This window comes from Acanthopagrus latus, chromosome 7 (assembly GCF_904848185.1).
Source record: "Acanthopagrus latus isolate v.2019 chromosome 7, fAcaLat1.1, whole genome shotgun sequence".
NCBI lineage: Eukaryota > Metazoa > Chordata > Actinopteri > Spariformes > Sparidae > Acanthopagrus > Acanthopagrus latus.
Genome location: NC_051045.1, coordinates 17,230,432 through 17,249,298, shown reverse-complemented (window position 1 = coordinate 17,249,298; position 18,867 = coordinate 17,230,432). Strand labels below are relative to the sequence as shown.

Sequence of the window (18,867 nt, the reverse complement as noted above, 5' to 3'; positions counted from 1 at the left end):
CATAGCTGAGAGTTAACTGAGCTAAACAGCCGCAAAAGCTAGCAGTTTCTAAAAACACAAGAGTGCTAACGGAGCTAATATCTAACAAAGCTAATAGCTAACAGAGCTAAACAGTCTTAAGCACCAAACACACTGGACAGAGTTTCTGTCAGTTCGGTTTATTGTGACATCACAACCAGTTTATACTGAATAAATGTACTCAAGTACTTTGACAGTAGAGTACATTCTGTAGTGCTAATGCTAACTTTCAAACAACATACTAACAAAGTAGCTTAAAGAAAACTGGATTTGGAACAGTTTGGATTCACTCCAGGACGGCTGAAATAGTTTTTGGGCTGGTGGTGAAAAGGGTTAGAGTCAGGGAGCTCTGCTTCAAATCCAACACAGTCTGAAAAATGAAATTGAAAGGCAACGTTTGTCAACCAGAACTTCACTTTTAGTCACTTCCCACATGTTGGTGAGTACCCAAGAAGTAGCTCTGACATAAATCATGAGCTCCTGACATTTATGTCGTATGTTGCTTTTCTAGTAAGTGGAAGACTTCATTTCAGATGAGAAGCTCTTTGATACTTTATCAAACCAGCCCTCACCACATGTCGAAATGTTTCGATGGAAACCTCTCTGCTGCGTGCGTTGGTGGTGGAGGTTGCACCATCGGGAGAGCCCTGATGAAACCAGTCATAAAGGGGACACCCATGCCCACTCTTACGCCCACTCCGGGTCTCTGATCGTGACTCATTCTCAGTGGCTCATCACGGAGGGGTTCCCCAAACTTGTACAGTGACGACACTTGAACTTTCACATCTTCAAAAATCGGTTCGGTGTTAGCTGAGTCGATTTTTCCATCAGCCTTTGGGCCTGTTTTATAATAATGTTTGGTGTTATTGGGAAACCTTGTTTAACCTTTCTACCGAGGTTAACCTTTTCTTACTTCTTGATTCTTTCACAACAGTGTGGAAGAGTTCTGTGTTTGTGAAAAGAAAAGAAAATCCCGCCTCCACCATGTCTGCTCTTGCACGTCATGAATTTACAGTGAAAAAGGAAATCCCAATGCCAGTACGTGTCTATATTACAGAAAACAAGTATCTTGCATATTCGACAGCCAGTTACTTCTGTGTACATTGTTTATGTGTTCTCACCCACACACCTCTGGAAGATTTTTTAAATTCTAGTCCAATATTTCAGTTACCTTTTACAGCAAAAATGGCTAGCATGGATTCTGATGATCTAGCTGTAATATTTAATAAAATGATAAGTCTTTTAATAGAACAGCTGCGGATTGAGATTTCACAAGAAAACTGATAAACTTAAGAGGAAATGTGACCACATTACTCAAAATGCAAAAGACATAAACTAATCTTGAGGGAGACACCGGTGTCTCTTCCTCTTACAGTTTCTCTGTTACTAAATGCTGCTTAGAGTGCGATTAGTCGGGTGAGTCAACAACACAAGAGAGAGATTCTCAGAGTCTGGCACTGAACATCCACAGGAAGAAAATGAATCTATCAGCGAACAAGACAAAATGAATTAGATGAAAGTTTTCAGGACAGAGGATGTTTTTAGGTAAGACACACAATCGACAATGAAATACATCATAACCTGGTCCCTTGTGTTATTAATGATGTCACACTGATGTGCCATACAGACACTGTCACCAATGTCACAATGAAGTGTTTCTTCTATACCTCCAGACATTCAACTCCATCGATCTTTCTCTCGTTCTTTTTCTTGTGTCTGTGTGACATCTGTATGAACTTGAGGCTCATGTTGCAGCAAGTTGAGCCACTTCACTGCATGCACACGTTTTCATCACAGATGTCTGTAAAACTCAGTGCAAAAGAGTCATGATAATTGTGTAGTTAAAATCTGACAGACCCAGCTCCCATGTAAACAATCTTGATAACTGTCTTACAATTCAATGTTATATCAATAATGATGAAAAACTGCCTGTGTGGCAGTATCATGGATCAGCACCATTATGGACCAACTATGGTGATTCCATATGGTTATACAGCTATGCATCATTTAGCCTCTGTAAAATATCAAGACTTTTTTTTTTTAATATCAATCACTATTTAGATTTCAAAGTGACTCTTCAAGTGTCTTGTGTTTTGTGTCCAAAACCCAAATGTATTTGATTCATAGTAATATAAAAAAAGACACATATCCTTCCACTGTAAAGCATGGACCTGTGGGTGATTGACATTTGCATATATAGATGACTTAAACAGTCATACAAGTATCAAAACGATTGGAAATTAAGCATCTGCTGTTCTAATAATCAATCAATTGACTCATTCTTTCAATACAAAACATTATAGAATGAGATTATGTGTTATTACACATCCAGCCACAAACTGTTTCACTATTCTCAGCCTCCCTGAGATCAGTCCTTAATCTACGAACTATAAAAGCTGTGTACTGAAGACGAGGCTGGTTGCTTAATAAGCCTGAAATTCTGTCCTTCCTCAAAATGCATTTCACGTCCATTCTTCTTCTCCTGCTCATCGTCCGTCGGGAACCCCCCTGACGCGGCCCCCGCCTCTGCGCCGTTGTTGGCAGCGGCCCCGGAGCCGCAGCGCTGCCGGCGGGGGAGAGAGGTAATAAATAACCCGGGGAGAGGAGCGGAGACCGCCGGGCGGTGCACAGTCTGACCTGACAAATACTCACTGGAAAACCATCAGAGAGCGAGAGCCCACCCCTAGCGCTTGGAGCCAGCCTTTCAGACAGGAGCTGCAAAATATATAGGCCTGCCCCTACTGGAAAAAAGAAAGGAAGACAGACAGGAGCCCCCCCCCCCCCCTCCCACCTCACATCCAGACACCACCGGAGACATGGCGAGAGTAATTAACTATTTAAAGTAGAGTATGCATTTCTTTAGAAAGCTCTGCTGTATTGTCTTGTCTCGTATTTCCCCATGGAAATATAAGAAATGATCAACCTACTCGAGGAAGTTAAAGAAAAAGAAAGTCATGTTTTGCTTTAAAACTGAACCCAATTACTGTGAATTTAGCCATCAAGTGATTCATAGTTTCAATTTAAAACCAATGCTTAAGGTGCCAGCTCATCTCAATTAGAAATTAACACATTTTCTCACCTCACTCTCAGAGGCTGGACTCAGGAAATCACTTAACTGATTTTGATCACATCACAGATTAGTAGTCACTGTGTAGTTTGATGACTTTTTCCAAAGCTAATCAGTCTATTATGCATTTAAAGTCACTTTGAATCTGTATAAGCTACAGTTGAACTCACCTCCCAGATACAGTGGATAGTGGTTAGGAAAGGAATTACATCTTTGGCGCTCACAGCATTTAATATTATATCAGACAGTAAAACAATATCTCTTACCAAAACTAGCATCCCTGTTACTCTTGATAATCCACACAACAGAGCTGCTCATTAGCTTCCCACCGTTGCTGTGACCCACTAAAGTCACCCCGCCAACAAAACTAGCTCCCTGACATCACCGACATACATCACAAGTGCCTAGCTTAAAAGGCTCTTCGTCTCCGCACCATGTCTGTAACTTAGCTGTGTCAGTCTCATAAGCCTAAATCATTTTTGCCAGCTAGCTATACGGAGGATGCAGGGCATGTTTAGTGAAAAAAGTAGCACACTCTTTTTTTTTGCACTCACTGGTGGGGCGTCTTTTAGATCTCGATATTACGACATGGTCGGCTCAGTAGTCGAGTTCAGCCGTCATTGCTATTTTGTCTGAGAAATCTCCAGGGCCGACTGGTGATGGAGTCAGGCTGGTAGCCTGGCGCATTTCAATCTGCTTTCACATCTCCATTATAGACTAAACGAAGGAATAACCTCGCATTTTGTCCTGCGACAAAACACAAACTGTTGTGTCTTGAACTAGCTGGACTCATGACACCGGTGTCCTCCTCACCTTTACTATAGCATCACTATGAAAATGGCACCCAATGTCTTGCGATATTTACGCAGGAGTCTAAGCCACATAACCCTGATGAATCATGGTTCACCATTTCATCTTTCTCTTTTCTTTACACAACTTCTAATTTATGTGCTATAAGATCACAACAGCTCATGTTTCAGGTCAACCTTCTGTTGTAGTCAATAACGTTTGTTAAGTCTATTAGCCCCTTTAAAATTGTGCTCCCATTTCTCATTTTATTGTGACTTGAAACTTTCTCTGGGGTCCTGGAGGGAGTTTAGCTCTGCTAAGTTGGAATTTGTGGAATTTAATATCAGAAAATGTTTCAGGGGATACAGTCTGTGGGCTTTGAGTGAACTATGTTAGCAGACACGAAGAAACATCACACATTAGAAGGGAAAAATGTGGATCAGAGCGCTGAATTTCTGTCAAGAGTCTTTGGAAAGCACTAAATTTGGCATTTCATTACCCTCCATCTGGTGGTAATGCTAAACACGACATCGTATTTCAAAACTTTTTTGTACTTGCTGTGTGTTTCTAATTGCTCACCAGGCGGTATTTTTTGGCCACTGTGTGCAGTCTCACAGCAGCAGCAAACCACAGCAGCCCCCTTTTCAATAAGGTTTAAGTTAAATTTCCCCTTCGTTTCAGGTTTCAAAACATTTTTAACAGTGTATGGCCCTGAAAGAGCAGAGAGACCCCAGTGCTATTTTTGTGGTGTAACCTAGGCCTTAAGCTAAATCTTCACAAACTGCTCGTCCAAAAACTTCCCTAAAAAAAAAAAAACAGGTTTAAAACTGAACTAGTGTGGGACCGACACAGTCCTGCAACTCCAGAATTTCAGAGTTGGCAAGCAGGCAGAGTAACATTAGACCCTGGTGGGGAGGAGGAGGGCTGAGAGGGGGGGTTTATGCTGTCGTGCCGGCGCCCTTGGCCTCCCCCGGCGGATCTGGGGGGTCAGGCGGCTGTCTGTGATCCCACACAGCGGCTCTTCCACATGGGATTTATTTTCTTGCTGGATGGGCAGGCAGGCGGCCCAAGAGGATTCTCATTTTAGACCAGCGTCTGTAGCTGTCAACGCCAGCCGACAGAGGCGAGCGGACACCCGACCCCGAGTATCCTCCCTCAACACTCCCCTTTGGACTCCCTCCCCTCCTCCTTCTATTCCCTGGTCACACACAAGCACATGGACAGCGCGCGCGCACACACACACACAGAAAATAATGATCTCACAGCTTCTTCTTTTGTCTAAATAAAACTTTCACTGACACAAAGATGGGGCTGGAAATTATAGAATTAAAAAGTCTGTGTGATTGTTTATTCAGTTTTCATTTCGGGAGTCCTTATCTCTGATTATAAAGCTCAGCGGTGAACTCAAAGCTCGAACGAGCAATGAGCCAGGTCTATCTAGCAAAAAAATGCACCGCGTCTCCCCTTCCTCCCCAGCGCCGTTAATAATTTGTGCAGTAAAAGATAGCGTGCCTCTCTGAGTTTGTGGGAGTTATTGGCACAGTATTCCCCACCATATTTGTGCGAGGCAGTGATAGGAACATAAATTATTTCTTATCTCTTCCGCAATCCATTTTTCAAAGGGCTCACTCTGTGTTTGAAGGGTAGCAGCACCAGCAGCCAAAGCCCAGATAGTGGGCTACATTAGCCTTCAAGAGATCCGACTTAATGATTTCAAACAATGCAATAAGAACAGAAAACCCGTTGATATGGGCAGTGCCATATATGACCATAATTTAAGACCAAATTAGCATCCTGGAATCCAACAAAAGATAAAAACAATGGCCAGCATTACCACCACTACAAAGGCAGACATTGTTGCGAGGTCATTTGGTTAAATGCATAGCAGCATAATAGAGGATGTAAGTGGTGAGAACTTGGACGTTAAATGATGTTTGAGAGATTCTACGAAATTTTGTGGCAGACCGAAGAGGACTCGAACTTGGAGTGTTCAAGAATTAACAAAGTATTGTGTTCTCTTTGTTCTTGGACATACAAATATTCCTTCAATGAGAAATGCTACATTCTGTGATCTACTACAAACTGCTACCACCAGTCTACACTGGAATAAAAACAGTCTACAAGTTCACTGATGACTTTGGAAAGAAGCAAGAGATTCATCCTACTGAATTGTGCGGTTCTGAAAATCCTTGTAAATCACACAAGCCACTTTTCCATACTGAGGCCCCTTTGGTGCTTACCAGAGGTCAAACGCATTTCTCTCTGTTGAAAACATGCAAAAAGAAACACAGGAAAAGTTTTGAGGGAAACTGAAAAAGTCCGTAATGAGTTGGCCCGGTGAGCCCTGTGAACACAGTCCTGGATGTGGCCACTCGAACCGCCATCATTGTTTGGTAACTCTTCACAAGCACTGTCAGCCATCACTCTCAGTAATTTAGATATATTCTAAAGTTCAGGCCAATCTGCAGAGACGAAATGACAAATGATAAATATCAAACCCTCTTCTGCAAAGCATTAACGTCTGCTTGCAAAGAATAAACTCTAGCTCTCCCAGCTACTATTGATTTTTTTTTTCCTGTGTGATGTGAAACCAGCAATCAGCACTGCGGTTCGAAATAGCCCTGAAACTGGAGCCGAGACGTCGATGAGTCGCCAACACATTTCAATTAGCGAGCCGCCCTGGCCGATCTCTCCCCCGGGGCACGGAGCACCGAGGGTCGGGCACACCCAGCCCAAGTCCACATATGGTCCTGCGTTGGCTTAGATAAATCTGATAAGACACAGAGGGAGGATTTATGCGCGCCACAGCCAGCTATTTGTCTATTTCTAAATCTCCTTCATTAAGTGAAAAAGACAAACTTATGTGTCCACAGGTCAAACCGACCTCAGCTTCTGAAGATCTCCAAAGAGTGTGGTCTGTTTGGGATCTTTCCGGTGGAAAGACGCAGGCGGAGCAGTGGGACAAGACTCCACTGCTGCAATATGAGCCAGTGGCTGCTCACATCACATGATTGTAAGATGTAAAATAATGTTCTGTCAACTGTTTAACTTTTATTTATTTGAACAGCCCATCGAGCAAACAGTTTTCATTTATAGTGTGCCTGTGGCGATACTATCTAATGCCTGGAGGAGGAGTGGTTATTCACAGCTTGGTGTTCTGTACTTGTGCCGATTTTCAGTGTCAGCTACTTACAGGCAAAATAATTTTTTAGTCTTTAGTTTTTACTTTGTCTTTTTTTATGAAAAACTTTGATTTTGACATAAGAATACTAGTATAAGGACATTTCTGCTTTGTTTAAGTTAAAAGGGATGAAAGCTCAACAAACTGCATACATGGGCCTCAAGTACAGGTATTTGAGAACATGAAAAAATAGTTTAATGGTTTTTTTTTTTTTTTTGCTAAAAAGTTAAAAAATAACCAAAAGGAGGGGATTTTTGCAACAATCTATTTTACTTAAATTTGTAGAAAATGGACACAATTTGAAGGTAACTGTCTTTGGCTGTAGTGACTACCTGCTATTGGCAAGTAGCTCAGTTAGCCATGAAGGAGGTGAGTTACAGTGAGACTATGATTCTCAGTATACGAGAAGACATGGCAGGCAGGGACAAGACAGAGTGGCAGCGGCACAAAACAGAGAGAGACAGTCAGGCATCAGCAGCAGGCAAAAACTGACATAGAGCTGGAATATTTTCATATCTCAGTCTGCGCTGTTAACTGAGGATTTATTTTGACCAAACTAGAGTTGATTGTGGAAAGACAAACTTTTAATAGAGTTTCAATATGTACAGTTTGAGACATTTGTGAGTTTATCGTGGCAAATACGCTATTTTACATCTCCTAGCTGAATTTGAGGCAGCTATCAGACTATATTCTATTGCTGTTCAAAGTGGTCTGTCAAGACAGGATGAGCTGGGGCTAACTGGTTAGCATGGCTTCAGTAGACAGCTCTGCAACACAATCAATCTTTGACATTACGTGAACACTGCTGTTTCTTCACCTAATTTGATTTGTTTCAAAGAAATTCTGGCCATGTTTTACACATTGCCTCTTTAAAGTGTGTAGGATTTAGTTGCACCCAGTGCTGAGGCTGCATATTGCAACCAGAAGTAGAGGTAACTGTTTAAAAAACAATGCAGACGTATGTTTTTTGGTTTTTATGCCCTAGGCTACTTTAGTAAAACGGCGATGCAACCTGGCAGACCCATGGAAGAGGAGCCGCTATGTACAAAAGGCTCAGTCTAAGGTAACACAAATATAACAATTCTTAGTTTCAGTAGATTATACACTAAAGAAACACGTTTTCAGTTCTCATTTTACTTAATTCTTACCAAGCAACATTGATTAGCTGTTTATCAATAATCCAATCCAATAGCATTCTAAAGCTTTATTGTTGTTGATTAACATCATATTAAAGCAAAGGCTCTGACTGTTGTCAAGTAACCAGGCCTACATGTTCTCAGTGCTTTTTTTGGTACCAACTAAAATGTGTCCACTGTACAGAACAGTGAAAATTGTCAAGCTCTGAAAGCTGGCAGGGAATTTTCATAATTTTGTTTAAATGATTTATTTTTTCATGACTGATTATACTATTTTACTCAGGCAGCTGCTTGTGTTTAGACAACATTAGAGAACTTTAGCGTCTGTTGTAAAACAAAAAAGGTTTCGGGGTACAAAAACATGGTACACATAGATTTCTCTGAGTAAGATATTGTGGGAAAAAATATATCTGCACTTTTATTGAACAATTTCAGATCTTTCCAAATTTGAAGAGTAACACAAGATAACTGGATGAAAAATGTTTTGTGTGTTTGTCTTGCTCTCTCTCCCACTCCCTCGCTCTCTCACTCGTGGCCATGTTGTTTCATTCTCTGACAGCTCTCATCAACAACAGCAGTCTGGTGCTGGCATTGTGTGTGCATGCATGCGTGTTTCGGTGTGTGTACGTGCTGTACATTCTCCACTGAGGGGCCAGGGGGTTACGATGGAGCCACGGGGCCACAGCGACAACCCGCTGCCCCCCCCTCCTCTCTCTCAGCCTCCCCCCTCACCCCTTCTGGCCCTTTGGTCCTCGCCTGGCTGGCAGCCCTGCATCAGGCAGACACACCACAGGCTCTGCCCCCCCACCAACACACACACACACACACACACAAAACACTCGCTCCAACAGCACCCCCCCTCCGCGCTCTGGGCCGATCGATACAGCTCTTCGCCTTTCATCTGACCAGAGCTTTGGAGGAGCCGCACTTCCTGAAGAAAACCCAATACAGCACTCCCTCTCAGGCTGGCTTATTCTGCGTGTGTGTGTAAATGTGTGTGTGTGTGTGTGTGTGTGTGTGTGTACGCGTGCGCATGTGTGTGCATGTGTGTGTGAACTGATGCATGTCTATATGTACATGTGTTCGTGAATGAGGATGTGTGGATATTAGAGGCAGAATCAAAGTTCTCATGTGAGTTGGCAGATGCTGTGATATATCAATTAGATGAAAGAGACAAATATAGGTTTTGCTTGTTTGGATAGGTGATGAAAAGACACGTGATCAGCTGCTAAAATAGCAACATTATCCTGGAAGGAGAAGTATTATTTGATGAGAGCTTCTCTGTTTCCCATTTTGACCAGGATGCAAGAGAAATCACAGAAAATCCTCCAAGCTCATTTTATGGGGTCAATATTTGCTGCCCTTAATGTTATCGAAATATGAATTCCTTAAAGCTTCAGAGGGTGAAATAAAGTTCTACCTGAGCTGACACTCAAGTCTCAGTCAGAGGGAAGTTCAGTCTTAGTGGAAGATCCTTATAAATACTTCAAAAGCAGGAGAGGCAACATTCATTTCTCTCTCTCAATTTCAGCTCTGCTTATCCGACAGCTTCCTGTGTTGTTTGAGGATTGGGAGTCTTAACTCTCTGTCTCTCTTCCCTGCTTATCCTACAGATCTCTGTGTTGTTTGTAGACAGGGAATCCTAACTTCCTGTATAGAAGAGGGAGAGACCGAAACTCCTCAGTGCCCAGGTGTTAAACAGGGGAGGCTTCAGGTCACGTGGAGGTCAGGTGAAAACACCACTTCCCGGGATGAAAAAACATAACACGTGGAAAACTGTTCAGGAGGACTGGCAGTATTTTACAAAAAGACGAAAAAGCAGGTTTATGACAGAGCTCTTCATGGGTTCAGAGAATTGCAACCAGTCTGAATGGAGACTTACTCAAAGTCGAGATGGATTCAGAAAAATAAACTCAAACAACCTGATTCAAATGGGACCCCAATCTGAACGAACTTCTGTTGAACTGGACTTCAGTTTGGGTCTTAACTTCAAGTTGAAGATGATTAAACTCACTGCTTGCTGATGCACCGTCTCTCCGTAGCCCTTGTGTTTGTCCTCTACTTCATATCCTCCTCCAAACAGTACATCCCTGTTTAAAAACAAAAACACTTGCAACCAGTAACTTCACATTTCCAGAATGTATTTCTGTATTACATGAGTTGCCAGACATTTTCCCTTTGAAACAGTGGCAGATTTATTTTTCTGTGGCGCATGACAAAAACTTTACAATATGTTTAAATCTAAAGCATGGTGAACTTTATTGGGAATGCTACATGTGCACTGTTTCTATGTGCTCATGTTAATAAAACTAACCAGACTATGTCTATAAATTGCACTTAGGTAAATAAACATATTTATAGTGCATATTAATCAAAATATTACAATTTATACAAAACCATCTTGTATAAAGTCATAGGCTGTTACTCAAGACATGGCTGGTGTTTAATTGACCTTCAGAGAAAAAAAATAAAAAAGAAAGAGGGTTACATTAACTCTTAGGCCCAGAGACACAGAGACTCTTTGCTAAATGCACGTCACTTCAAAAATACCTTAGAATAGCCTGTTTGGGTGAAACAGCGTACTGTGTCTGTGGAGTGGGGCTGTGTGTGCAGCCAGTCATCATATGTAATTAATGGTCAAAGCAGTGCCACTCTGTGCCTTGTGCTGATATATTTAAAGGCTAGAAAAACACACTGTACAGTGCAAGAGTAGAGTGTATGCCGTTTACCATAAAAAAAACAATGGTTTTGCTTGAAATGCATGTCTAGCAAAGCATCTTAGCATTAATAGACACAGGGAGGTGAGGTCAATAACCCATGTTCATTGGGTCATTTCTGAGCAGGTTTTGCATTCAGGCGGGAAACATTGTCCTGCTGATTGGGCCACTGCCATCGGGGAGGGCCGTCGCCATGACAGGGTGTACTTGGCCTTCAACTGTATTTGGTTGGGTGTTGCATGTAAAATGTAATCTGCATGACTCCCAGGACCCAAGACTTCCAGGCAGAATGTTACATTGCAACACCCAACCATGTTGTTGATCATGATATTTTCACATCCTGTCAGGCCTTTTAATGTCCTGGCTGATCCATGTGCATAAACAGACATAGATGTGGTAAGTCGAGGGTCTCTTACGTGAACCTTGAGTTCTTGGTAAGTTTGGAAATCAGTCAATCTGAGCTGTCACACTGAGTGTGAGCTTTCTGTCGCAGCAAACTGTCAGTCAGGGAACCTCTGCATTCACTGCTCATGGCCAAAAGACATAGGCTGCAAAACCACTTCAGCGGTCAGAGTGAGCCGAAAATCCACTTCACATCGAGTAGGATGAAGCTACATCTTGACGTGACCGCTCAGAAACTCTGTTTGGGTGCCAATGACACTGCAATCCATTTCTCAGCTCCATAATGTCAGTTTTTTTTCTAATGTTACATATCATGTCACAATATACTTTTAAGCTCTGGCAACAAGTCTTTCAGAGATCATTAATAAACAATATAGTAAGTCTAACAGGATTTCATCAAATAAACTGTATAGATTTCATCATTTATACAGCTTATTTTTCGCTTTTAAGTTGTGAGACCCTTTCATGGTCCCATTGGTCTCTGCTGCTAAAGACAGTACAGAGCATCTGGGTCAACAATCATTTACCAGTCATGCATCAACATTTCTAATTTAAGGCTTGTTGGGCTGCATAAAGATTTTTTCTTCATCATCAGCTATAGCATCAGCATCAGTTGTGAGTGAGTCATTAATGAACAGGTCTTGGCCTCTACGTCAAACTTTCAGAGGAGGTTAGGGACTCAAAAAGACACTGATTGTAGTGGACACAGTCTTAACTATGTTGCAAGGTGTTTCTCTGTCTGTCGATGGCAGATTTTCTCAATGGGAGATGAAAATTGTTCAGAGTTCAAAGATAGGTGTTGTCCGACCTATGAGTACTGACAGCTCATGCACTGATGTGGTAATGGTTACTTAATACTCAAGGTTTGGAATGTAAAAATGTTGATGGGTGTAGTGACAGGTGTGATCCTACCACAAGACAGTGCCACAAGTTTTCTTCATGTAGCTACAACAATAAAGGCTTTAGTTAAGCGAACTTTTGGAAAAATTTATCTACCACTGTTGTACTATGATTTCAACCATGAATACAGTTTGTAAGACAGTAGAGACAGATTATTAGATTTAATTTCCTGTAACCTGGGGGATTTAAGGCTAGCAATTTGGGAAGTGTTGGATTAATGTGTCACAGTTCCCCAGTCTCAACCATGGAAGGTTTTCCACATTCTTCCCACTCTGCTGATTTGTTGTGAAAGCAATAAATGAAGTGGTAAAAAGCCCCGAAAGCCAACAGTTGTCAGAGTTTCCAAATCAGTTTTGAACTAAGAACAGAATCAAACTTTTTGTAGAAAACTTTGATTTTCCTTCTATCTTTTCCGTTTTCATACAGGTACGTGTGGAGGCACATGCTAGCACACCACACACCCATCAGAGGAGCTCCAGTCAGGATGTTGTCCGAACAGATGTTTAGTCTGCACTGAGCAGCGCACTGCCCTCTGTTTTTATTGGCCCTCTGAATCAACTGGATTTCCACAGAAGCACCATTGCTTTGGTCAATACGTCCTCCCCAACCTGACCCACACAAACATACGCTGAACCTTTGAGGTAGAACCTTAAAGGTTGAAGGAGCAGTGAAGGAAACATAGGCTGGAAGCAGGCAAGCTGCTGCCAGATCCACGGGGCCGTGGACGGAGCCGTATAAACAAGTCTGAGTGTGACCACCAGGGATTGGTACATTGTCCCAGTGGAAACGTCTGGCCCTAGATGACTCAGCCTCCGACACTGTATAGTAGGAGTGGAGAGACACTGCTCTGTCCCAAACAGTTTCCAGACTATCCAAAATAGGCCTGTTAATCCCCGCCTGATGGTAACCAAATGTCAAGTGAAGGATGAGAGTGTTTGTCGGTTCTAACATTATTTCACAGTCAAGACAGAAAACCTCTAAATCAGAATTCTGGCCTGCAGCACATGACCGTAGATGCCGTACATATGTAAAGGACATGTTCTTCCTATAGTTTTTGACCGCATGTAAAGTTAGGTGAAAGCGTGACATCTGATCTATATATGTGTTTAGCCTGAATGTGAGTTTGTAAAGACCAGCAGAATTTTTAAATTCTGCATTCTACAGAATCAAATTCAACAAAATCAAATTATACCGTCTTGAGCTCAGTTTGGTGTGCTCATAAAAATAATGTGAAGGGAACTGCATTTACTTGTTATTCATGATAAATGAGTGCCAATCAGACGCCCAAGCACTGAGTTAAATGCAGCCCTGCTCTCTGGTCTGTCTCAGGTGCGAGTTAAGGACACCCACTGCTATGTCCGCGGTCTGGGAGAGGGAGGACAGGAGGCGGGCTGGGAAGGAAAAGGGGATAGGATCCAGGAATGCACGGCAGGGCGGCTGCCTTGGCAGGTAGATGAAGTGAGGATCACACAGGCCGGCATGGGGGTGATTAATGCGCGGGGGAACGCATGGGAAGGAAAACAAGGCCATAAATCAGCCCCTGGGCCTCCATGCTAATTGTAATTGAAATGAATTTGTCTGGCCCATAGTGCAGGGAATTGCAATTGCTATTGACCAATAGGGCCCAAGCGGTCCAAGGGAGATGAAAGGGGGAGTCCAGCGTGTCCATGCCAAGATCAATGCGTAACCCAGCACTGGTATTTGTGTTCCGTAAATAAAAGTGATTTGGGAGAGAAAACATGTAACAGGTGAGTTATAGTGTTGGCTCCTGTGCTAACTTTGGTCGATGTGATGATGGAGTTGTTACTCAGGGTATAGTTCTCTGACTTTTGGCCACAATTTAGATGTGAACTGGAATTGTTTAAAAAATAATGTGACATACACAGAGCTAAGGCTACAGAGGGGAATCACTCCTGAGATTGCTTTAGCCCAGCCCATGTTTTTTTTTTGTTTTTTTCCCCATTTGCCTCAAAATAAAGAGTGTGCAACACTGACCTATGAGTGTAAGAAAACTTTAGTGGTTGCCATATAGCCTCGATGTAGCCTACTGTATTCTAAGACCACAGTGCTGCAACACCTCATGCATGAAATGTCAAGGAGTCAGCCTTCTGGCCTGTTTTATTTAACCTCAATCCTCAGTCCACCTTCTTCAGCTGAGCAGGTAGGTCCCCATTCATTAACGCAACCTCTCAATGACTAATTGGGACATGCACAGACCTGTCTGTGTGTTTGTTTGTGCGTGTTGAAATAAATTTGAGGATAGAGTATGACAGGCCTGCAAAAAAAGGCACAACAAATGCAACAAAATACATTCTGATGGCTGTTGAAGTAGCATTTCAGTATTTATTCCAAATGATGCCATTATAGGACATAAATAGTTAAATAGCTATTTTTTTACAGACAAAATCATTTGTCTGAGGTAAAAATATATATTCTCCTGAAATGAAACTCTAAATGAACAACCTTGCTCAAAGCTAAAAGCAAAAGTAGTCTTGGATAAGAGGAATCCATGTTGTGTTGAGCACCCTGCAGAGTATTCCCTGCCCAACTCTCTCTGGGATTTGGTCTCCATGTTGTGATCCAATATCAGTCCCCCATGAGACTCCGGATAGCATCCCAACCTTGCTGCAGGAAAATAACACGCTCTTCCATTCATACACAGAGGAATACTGAGTTTCATAACATACCCTCATCAGGACATGTTTTAATGACACTACACAGGCTACTCATTCACACCTTTTTCACTACTGAATATGCAAACACTCTCACTTTGAGCAGGAACTACAGAGCGAATGTTGCGGTACATGTGAGGCGATTCTCAGCAACATGTTTGAAATTTCTCATAAGATTTCACATGCTCTGCGACAAACTACACAAGCATTCACCCCCGCAATTTATAGCTCTTTGAACCTTGTGGGTGCAACGAACAATAAGAACAAAGCATTGTTTTTCAATTGTCTGTGACAGTGTGGGCTGCTCAGCACAGAGGCCTTCGCCCTAACTACTGGGGCTGCGTTTGCTAAACGAGCCAGAGCAACACCGCGGAGCCCACAAGGCTCCACGCTCTCTGATACGACCAGGGGCTTTTCTCTGCCTGCACACTCCCCCCCACCACCTTGCCTCCTTCCCCCCATCCTTTCCCTCCGTCAGGAATCTATATTTCATAAGCGAGCTGTGGAGCTCCAGTGCCCAATTATCAGCAGATAAGGCGCAGGAAGCCCTGGAGCGCCGGCACGGCTATTTAGACGGGGAGGGGGGGAAGGAGCTGGAGAACGAAAGGGAGGCAGGCAGGCAGGCAGGCAGGCAGGCAGGGACCCAACCCCCCAGGGGCTCTTCGCCCTCACCACGCTATTTTTTCTTCCTTCTTTTTTTTCTTTTCTCTCCCTCGTTGACAGCCTCCTCCTCCCCCCTTTACCTTAGCGGCAGGGTTCAATTAGTGCCGGCGGCGGCTAGAACCCGCAGCCCCGCTCAGCCCGGGAGCTGGAGCCTCTATCAGCACACCAACAAACACGCAAGACTGAGTCCAACTAGCAAACTGACGTCAAGGCAAGTTCTGTGTTACTCTCACAGGCACATACACATATACACACACACACACAATCTGAGAGACTTTTAGTATCTCGGCTATGAGCACAACAGGATCATCAATAAAAAATTTAAAGTAAAAACTGTAGACTTTTCTCTACATTTCTTTCCTGGATTAGCTGCTGGCCGTGATACGACAACGTCTCCATAAAGATCTGTTACTGATAATTATTTCTGCGTTCGTCAAACTAATCTTTGGGGTAATTCTTTGACCAACTGTAAAATCTACAGCGAGCATTTCCTATTTTTTCACCATTTCTCAGATATGCTGCCTCTTAGACTGGCACATTTAAGTCAGGACTTTTCACGCTCTTCCGTGGCCCCAGACCTCTATTAGCGAGGGGGTAAAACTCGATGTGCCTCTCACATTTTCAGGCCCCAACGAAAAAACTCGCTCAAACCACCAATGCTGAGCAAGGTCGGCCAGGGGTCAGGCACAGCTCATGGATACGAGACGGATATCGATTCACTGGGACAGGCCGCGAGCACACATACACACACTTTCTTTCCCCTCCTCTTTTTCTCTCTTTCTCTACAGTCACAGGGCAGGCAGCAGCCAATAGATCAGCCAGGGGCAGGAAACGGCCTGGGTCAGAGGGGACAGCGTGTGTGCGTGTGTGTATATGTGTGTGTGATGATAAGACTAACAGCCTGCTGAAAGCCGCTCTCACCCGAAGCTATCCAGGACCTTCAGGCTGTGCCGAATCACCTCGAAGCAGCAAAGGAAAAGAAAATAGTTCTGACTAAACAGTGATGGAGTATTCATCTTACTGCCACTGATGGACAGACATGCATCTACATGCACAAGCTCACTTCAACATGCTCTGGCCAGTGCTTCTGATCGTCTGTAATTGCTGTTTCAGAGTGCCACACAAGTTGTTGTTGTTTGACGTTCTTTCCATCAGTTGGGAGTTGATATTCTAGAACACTTGTCACTACAGGAGGTTGTGGCTATGTGCCGTTGTTGCTGTCGCCTAGTGGCCCGTGTTAGGGGATCCGCCAATGGCAAAACGACTGGGTTAAGACCCGAGCAAGGCTTCAGCAGCCCCGGGTAGACTGGAGGCTCAGCTGGAGTCATGCACATACAGCGCCATTGGTGCATGGGTCGTCGTGTGTGTGTGCACGTGCCATGTATGATTGCTGTGCATGAGTGAATAAGTTAAGTGTTTGTCAGTGTGTGTGTGTGTGTGTGTGTGTGTGTGTTTAAATGCACACGTGTGTGTGTGTGTGTGTGTGTTTGTACTGTATATGTGAGAGAAAGTCAGGGGGCAGTGAAGCGGAGGAGGGCAGGCAATGCTCCCAGGCATAGAAAGCAGGCCAACTCCATCTCCCACTATGGAGAGCTTCAAAGAGATGGGGTAGTGAACGAACGATGGTAGAGTACGCCAGGTTTTATCAGTAGAGTTTTGTGAGATGAGCTCTTCTATGCAAACTACACCAACAACTGCAACTCACACTCTTGAATGTAATCTCATATTTGTGAAATGTGAAAGTTTCTATTATCTCTGAAGCCTTTTCTGCATTTAATTTCCACTCAAGTATGGAAGGTGTGCTTGTTCTTATGCAGGAAGTGCAAAGAGAAAAAATATAATTTTCTTTTCCTCATGGCTAGTTTATTCATCTCCCGCTGCAGTCTTTCAGCCTCACTACAGATAAATCAGGTAGTTTAGACAGAGAGAAGGAAGCCAAAGACTCAGAGATACAGACAGAAAGACAGTCAGGGGGAAGCGAACTTCCCCCGCTGACGCTCTTGTTCCACGGTGAGAATCCCCCGGCCAGTAGCCTCAGACATCTGGTTCCAGTTAGCTCTCAGCGCTTTGACGCGTTTCCTGTGCTGCTGCTCCACGCAGCCACGGCCACGACGCAGCCCTCCCAACGCCACGACAGCCAAACACTCTGGAGATAATGTACTGGAACTTACACACACCCAAACACACAATCAACCCCACGTCCACTCGATGTTGAAACAAGGTTCATGCCGTACTGTCATTTAGTGTCGCTGAAAAGCTTCTCAGAGACAGTACGTTTAAAGATCTAAAAGTATAAGACGTGGGCGTTCTGACATCATAACCAGAGTTACACTAATAATATGTGACATTTCCAAATGTCTGTTTTGATGCCATCACATATTTATACAACAGAAGAGTGATACTCAATTCAAGAAACCTATTAGAGTAGCAATGGTTTCCATGTATAAATTCTCTGGAAGAGAGAAGTGACGTGTTTTATTTCAGCAGCTTCAACAGGAAAACAAGGACAGAGAAACAGATTGATGGTTTGCAGCAAGCCTAGTGAGAGCAGAGCATAGACAGTATAATTGGTGGACACTGAAGCCAATGAGAAAGCGCCATCAGCATGAATTCTTTCTAATGGCCAGCAGAGAGGCAACACCACTGGTTTTAAAAAGAAGTCTGATTCTATATAAGCTTGTGAGAAAATGACCATACCTCTCACTTGATTTATAACCTCAAGAAACAATTGCTTTGTTTATGCTGTCAATCAGTAGCTTCAAGTCTTGAAAAAAAGTATGACATTCATTCTGTAAATTATGGTCCCATTCACTTAAAGGCATGACTACCATGTGATTGACAAGTCACAACCACCACCTGTCCTCTGGTTCCCAGTCAGATCCAATCAGGAAATCTTCCCCAGCTTTACCTTCCCATCCAAATACTGTCACTTCTGGCTCCGAACAAAATGGCAACAACCACGAGGCCAAACTCAAGGCTCCAAAACGGTAGTCCCCAAACTAATGGGTGATGTCATGGTGGGTCAACACTTGCAGAGAAAGTGACAACTAAACTTAGACCGAGAGAAATGGACTGATAAGATGAAACTTTGCAAACTGATAACATCGGCTGTCAGTTATTAGTCTACATAAACCATTTTCCCAGCAGTATTTTGACTTTTCATAGCAGGTGTTACTAGTAACATTAAAAATGGTCAGCTCAGTGCCATTATGTGTCCCAGTAATCATAATAACAAGCAGGCATGCTCAATATCAAGACCCTGACACTGGGTCACCTTAATTAAATATAGTCGTTATTAATGATATTAATTACACCTGTGCTT

At 43.2% G+C, this 18,867-nt stretch overlaps 1 protein-coding gene across 2 annotated transcripts in view; it reads right to left on the bottom strand.

Moving 5' to 3' along the window:
* The window catches only part of samd11 (sterile alpha motif domain containing 11), an 84,801-nt gene that overhangs the window by 55,678 nt on the left and 10,256 nt on the right, over positions 1-18,867 (bottom strand). The window contains exon 2 of one of the 2 annotated variants that reach the window (XM_037104855.1): positions 10,206-10,281. The exons of the other annotated variant lie outside the window; for it this stretch is intronic. The gene's annotated coding sequence lies outside the window, so the exon portion shown is untranslated. The remainder of the gene's footprint in view (positions 1-10,205; positions 10,282-18,867) is intronic. 2 annotated transcript variants of the gene reach the window in all.